The sequence below is a fragment of the Rhinopithecus roxellana genome, chromosome 14 (assembly GCF_007565055.1).
Source record: "Rhinopithecus roxellana isolate Shanxi Qingling chromosome 14, ASM756505v1, whole genome shotgun sequence".
NCBI lineage: Eukaryota > Metazoa > Chordata > Mammalia > Primates > Cercopithecidae > Rhinopithecus > Rhinopithecus roxellana.
The window spans coordinates 117,071,044-117,077,365 of NC_044562.1; positions in this window are offsets into that span (position 1 = coordinate 117,071,044).

The window sequence follows — 6,322 nt, forward strand, 5'->3', positions numbered from 1 at the left end:
TGATGAATTTTTGTGATCATCAGAATCCTGTCTGAAGTCTTGGGATTAGGCTTTTGCAACATCACCAAAGGATACATACATTCAGATTATCACACCATGAATAATAGCAAACCACGATTCAAGTAATATTACTGACAATCTCTAAAAAATTCTTCAAGAATAATTCTACTGTTTAGATGGCTCTGGAGTTCAGACTCCTAGACCAATAATCTCCTATTTTGATAAGTCATTGGATATTTGGTATTCCCAAGTACCAGGAAATTACAAGCACTTAAATCTTGGCTTCCCAATTTGTGGGGATTTACACATCTCTAAACATGCTTTAAAGTCAAAACCATGGCTCTTTTTCCCTGTTGATTTAAACCTGTGCAGATTTTGTTACCATCTTAATCCAACAGCAATTACTGTTAGTTCCATTTCTTCAGCTGGTTAGTCATAGATTGTTTTGTACTATTGCTTCACACTTCACATATATGACTTGAGTTTTCCTGAGTTTGCAGCTCCTTGAGGGTCAACTCTTTGAACCTGCATTCTTTTGCACCACTTTCTCACCAAACACAATTCTAATTTTACAGCATGTACTTAATAAATATTTATTAAAGTTAATCTTCTGTGGTGGCCAAAAGAGAAATGCTAAATCCCCATCTCACACTCCTTTTCCTCACCTGAAAAAATCAGGGAAATGTGTAACAGGATTTTGAAAAGACCATTTTCTATTGTCTCTACTGGCCGTAGAGTAGGGATCAGTCAACTTTTTCTCCTAAATACTATTAAATATTTTAAGCTTTGCCATTACCATTGTCACTTTGCTTTTTCGCAAAACTTTAAAAATATAAAACCCATGCTTAGCTCACAGGCTATAGAAAAAGAGGCCCTAGATTATTTATGATTCTTCGGCCTTATTCTAGGGCCTGACAGTTTGCTGACCCTTGCTCTACAGCACACAGACAAAACAACAACATGTGCTCAGCTACCCCTCAGTCAAAAGAGCTACCAACATTGGGGCGCCAACTCCCTTCTTCAGGACTTAACTGGAAGAAGAAAAACCCATGCAGTTCTCTAGCTAGCTAGCTATTATCATTTATTATCTATCTAATCATCTGTCCATCTGGCATTTATCTATTTACCCTCTATCAATCAATCCTATAGCTATGAACTTGTGTATCTATCATGAATCATGTATAATTGAGCAAACCCTTCAATTGTCTGTCTATCCATCTACCTCTCATTTATAATCTATCTACACCAATCTATCTATTTAAAGACTTGGGCATGGACAGGGAAAAATGAGTCATCAGTGTCTTTGGAATTGACCTCATAGGGATGCTATATGAGTGTCTCAGAAATTATTTTGTACCTTTTCTAAAGTTTAAAGGGTGGCTTGGCATGAGACTCCAGGAGAATCTCTCACAGAGAGAAGACAATGTGTGTCTTTGTATGATACAAATGGGGCACTGTATCATATTGCCCATTTGGATATCTGTATAGGTAATGGACCTGTTGTTCTATGCTGAGCCTATAAAAACAGAAGAGGAGAATAAGGGGAAAAATAATAAAATTTCCACAGGCCAAGGGTACCTCATGGAATTTAGCTGAGTTTGAGCCATCATGTTGGCACCCCACCTGCGTAGTAAACTTCTGGTGGCAGGAGCTGAAGTAGACAAAGCGGTAGTGTTAAGGTCAGTTTTCCCATGGAGAACTAAGCAGTGAGAGGCCTTGCAATGCCCCCCAGAGGACTCACCCATGTGCCCATGAGAGCTATCATTGAGGCGACTGCTCCACAGTGGGCATGACGCCTGGTCAGGGCCACTCAGAGAACTGAAGACTACTCGGAATGAGGACCACAACAGGAGTTAGGTAGGTCTGAGAATGCTCACTGTCATGGGCTGAATCATGTCCCCTCAAAACTCATACGTTGAAGCCCTAGCTCACAATGTGACAGTATTTGGAGAAAGGGCTTTTAGGAGGTAACTAAGGTTAAATGAAATCATAAGGGTAGAATCCTAATCTGGTAGGATTGGTGGACTTAAAAGAAGAGAAAGCGGCACCAGATCTCTCTCCCCCTCTCCCCCTCTCTCTCTCAGTCTCTCCACATGAGCACAGAGGAAAGGCCAGGTGAGGACACAGAGAAAAATGGCCATCTGCAAACCCAGAAGTGAGTCCTCACCAGAACCTGGCCATGCTGGCACTTTGCTTTCAGGCTTGAAGCCTCCAGGACTGTGAGAAAATTAATTTATCCTGTTTAAACTACCCAGTCTAGGGTATTTGCTATGGCAGCCTGAGCTAAGGCAGCCCGCACTATTTTACCTTACTCTCCTTCTCAATAGCATCAATACACAGAAAGAGCTACACTTTGAAGAAAAGGGTGAAAGATACTTTTCAGAAGCATCCGTTGGCATATATAAGTACTCCCCAAACAGTCATCCCCTAGCTGAAACCTGTCCTGGAAGCAAGGGAAGAGATGCAATTGAAATCAAGTCTGAGATTCATTTGTAAACTAGACTGAGTGTTGATAATGCTGTAAGATGTTGGTAAGGGAAAAGAAAATGAATTTGGCTGAGTAGGGTTGAAAGCAAAAGTTGGAAAAGAAAGATGTTTTATATCTATACCCCACAGAGTAGAGCTCTACATATTTTCTTTATTCTTTCTCTTCCTTCCTTTCTTCCTTCCTACCTTCACTTATTCATTTGTTCCTTCCCTCCCTTCCTTTTCCTTTTCCTTTTCTCCTTCCTTCCTTCTCTTTCCTTCCTTCCTTCCTTCTCTTTCCTCTCTTCCTTTCTTATCTTCTGATAGATGTATCCATAAACATTGAAGTATTTTCATAAAATCCATTTGTCATTCCTGGGACCTAAAGTCTGTAATATCTCCTGGTTCCCAGTTGGAGGACTGCTTATGGGCTCCTGGAATCCCCTTTTCCAGGACTGAGAGCCAGAAGTGCCGAGTATTTACATCCCCCAAGAGTGGCCCTTAACCAATGACTCCTAAATATGGGAGCATGAAAACCTCAACCTCTTGACCTGGGTGGAAAGTACCTAGAGGCTGATCCATAGAGGCTGAGGATTGGCTCCCAAGACACAGACCTGAGAGGATTATTCCAGTTTAAGTAATCTATTAACCAAGTGCTCCCAGGAAAAACCAGTAAGGAGTAGGAAAGAGAGTGGGGGAAAGCAGGATGGGGAAGGGGAGAAAACCAAGCAAGAGGGTGATCTCAGGGAAAGGCTGAAGTCAGCCTCGATGGATCAGCCTGTGAGTACTTTCCACCCAAGGCAAGCTCTGTGAACTTTCATGTGCCCATACCTAAGAGTCACTGGTTAAGGGCCACCCTTGGGGGATGTAAATACTCAGCACTTCTAGCTCTCAGCCCTGGAAAAGAAGACTCCTGGGCCTGGCCCATGAGCAGTCCTCCAATGGGGAAACAAAAAATGTAAAAATGAGATCCTAAAGGATCTGGGCAGATAATCAACATTATTTGCTGCACATATTCAGAGAATCTTAGAATGGAAGAGTCCTTGGAGGATGCAGTATCATGGCATGTCTTGATTAGTCATAAGTTGTGACACACACAAAGTACTAAAATTTATAAATGATTTTTCCAAATAACTTACTTAGAATGCAAGTTTATCTCTGTAATAATGTTACTCTTGCTGGCAATCCCATGTGCATTCTTTATTGGGGCAGAAAGAGCTGGAGATACAACTGGAACTCGGAATGGCATGTTCCTCAGTGCTGCCTCATTTATGCTCCAGTTCACTCCATGATTCCATTACTGTGGTTCTGATAATATTTCCAGCAATTAGAAATAATTTAGAGCTTATGACTTGTGGTTTTATAATTACTTTAGATTAAAAAAATTATCTGTGAATAAATTTGGGTTTATTTCTAAAAATGCCTATAGGAAAGTATAGTTCTTGCTCAAGACATACGCCAAAAGTCATTACTCTAGTAGAATCCAGCAAGAAGCCTAGTATAGAAGCGAGGCAGTTTATGCGAATGATTAAAAGTATGCAGTTAAATTGCCTGGAGTCAAATACTGCTTTTGCTACTAACAAAATGTTTTTCATTGGACAATTTGATTAACCTTTTAAACCTCAATACCCTTATCTATTAATAGGAATAAAATTGGAACCTGCTTTATCCGGCTGTTGGAGATTAAAGGAGATAATATGTGTCAAGTGCTTAGGTACGATGCTAGTACACAGTAAGTGCATTATAAATGTTCATTTTAAGAACATAGTTTCAGGAGTTGGAAATGTCTCTGCCTAATTCCGTCTCTCTGTCCTTGGGCAGATAGCTGAGTCTAAGTTTCTTTTTAGTGAAGTGGAGATAATATTAGCATGACTGGATTTCTATGGGGATTAAATGCAATATATGAAATATCTAGCAAACTTGAAGTGCATAATAGATGTTAGTTTCCTGTCATTTCATTGGATATGCAGATACTTTCCACAGCATGAAGGAGAAGTTGTACAACCTCAGGATGAATGCCTTCAGATTCCCCTGTTTCACTGAGTCTTGTGCGTATATACAAATGAAAACCTAGCTTCATCTTATGACTTTGGGAAGATGACCGCAGCTTAAGAAACTTAAGCTTCTCTAAGTTCTAGTGTTGGAATATGCTCCCTTAAATTAAACTGAAATTTCCATCCATCTAACCTCAACCTTGTTTGCTCCTGGAATATAAACTTGAGCTGTTCTTGAGTTAATTCAGTTAGCCAATAGGGCTAAAAATGTTTCATTTCATAAATTAAAGATATACTCCCAAAGACTAAATGTTCCAAGGTTCAGTGGCACATTAGGTGGCGTATTTTCTATGCCTTGATTATAGCAAGGCTTCAATGCAAAACATGCCAAAGTAGTCACAGAACAGTCCAAACTGTTCTGTTCCCTTCAAAAACAATCTCTTGAATCTGCACTATAGCTTCTGGCATAGGCTGATCCCCAGACCTCATTTTTGGTGCTCGAAACAGAGTCTGGACTTCATTAGTGGAATAGAGACAAGGATGGGATTGGATATTCGGATACTTTAAAAAAATTGTTTAACTTGGAGTGAAGGTTGTTGCTTGCAGTAAACATCTTGAAGAAAGTCTTTTTTTCCCCCCTCAATTACATTCAGGGCTTAGAACCAAACATTACCCTTGGGAAAGAGTTCAGGGTTTCTATTAGCATTGAGTGGATGCTTTCTGTGTTTATGGCTTTGAGCAATGGTGTGACAGGCAGGAGGGTGAAGGTATGTTCCCTGGTTCATAGCCAAGATGTGAAAACAAACTAAATGTCTATTAATAGATCAATGAATAAAGAAAATGTGGTATTACATGCAAGGCCAGGCACAGTGGCTCACGCCTGTAATCCCAGCACTTTGGGAGGCTGAGGCAGGTGGATCACTTGAAGCCAGGAGTTCGAGACCAGCCTGACCAACATGACAAAACCCAGTTTCTACTAAAAATACAAAAAATTAGCCAGCTGTGGTGGCACTCACCTGTAATCCCCGCTACTTGGATGACTGAGGCAGGAGAATTGCTTGAACCAGGGAGGCAGAGATTGCAGTGGGACAAGATCAAGCCACCACACTCCAGCCTGGGTGACACAGTGGGACTGTCTCAGGAAAGGAAAATGTGGTATATGGATCTATACATGCAATGAAGTATTATTCAACTTCAAAAAAAAAAAAAAGAAGAAGAAGAAAATTCTGTAATATGTGTCAACATAGATGAACCTTGAGGACATTATGTTAAGTAAAATAAGCCAGTCACAGAAAGACAAATACTGCCTGATTCCACTTAGGTATCTAACAGAGTCAAACTCATAGAATCAAAAAGTGAAATCATGGTTAGAGGAGCTTGGGGTAGGGAAAAATGGAGAGTTGCTGATCAATAAGTATAAACTTTCAGTTATCCAAGATGCGTAAGTCCTATAGCTTGTGACTTTGAACACAAGCAAACAAATCCTTTTTCATTTAAGAAAACAATGTGCCTAGAGCTACCAATACTTGTTGTATACTTAAAATTTATTAAAAGAGTGGATCTCTTATCCGCAGGAGATCTCTAATCTCCTGTTAAATGTTCTTACCATGGAAAGGGAAAGAAGAAAGAAAGAGAGAGAGGGGGCAAGAGGGAGGGAGGAAAGAAGGCTGGCAGGAAAGAAGGAAGGGAAGGGAAGGGAGGAAGGGAGGAAGGAAGAAAGATAAAGCAAGCTAGTTCTATTAAAGCCTCAATGAGAAACATCAGAGGAAGTCCCATCAGGGACCCATGCTCTGAACCCACATGGCTTTCTTCTTTTAGACACGTGGAGTGGTCGACTTCTTTCCATCCATTCCCTCAACTCC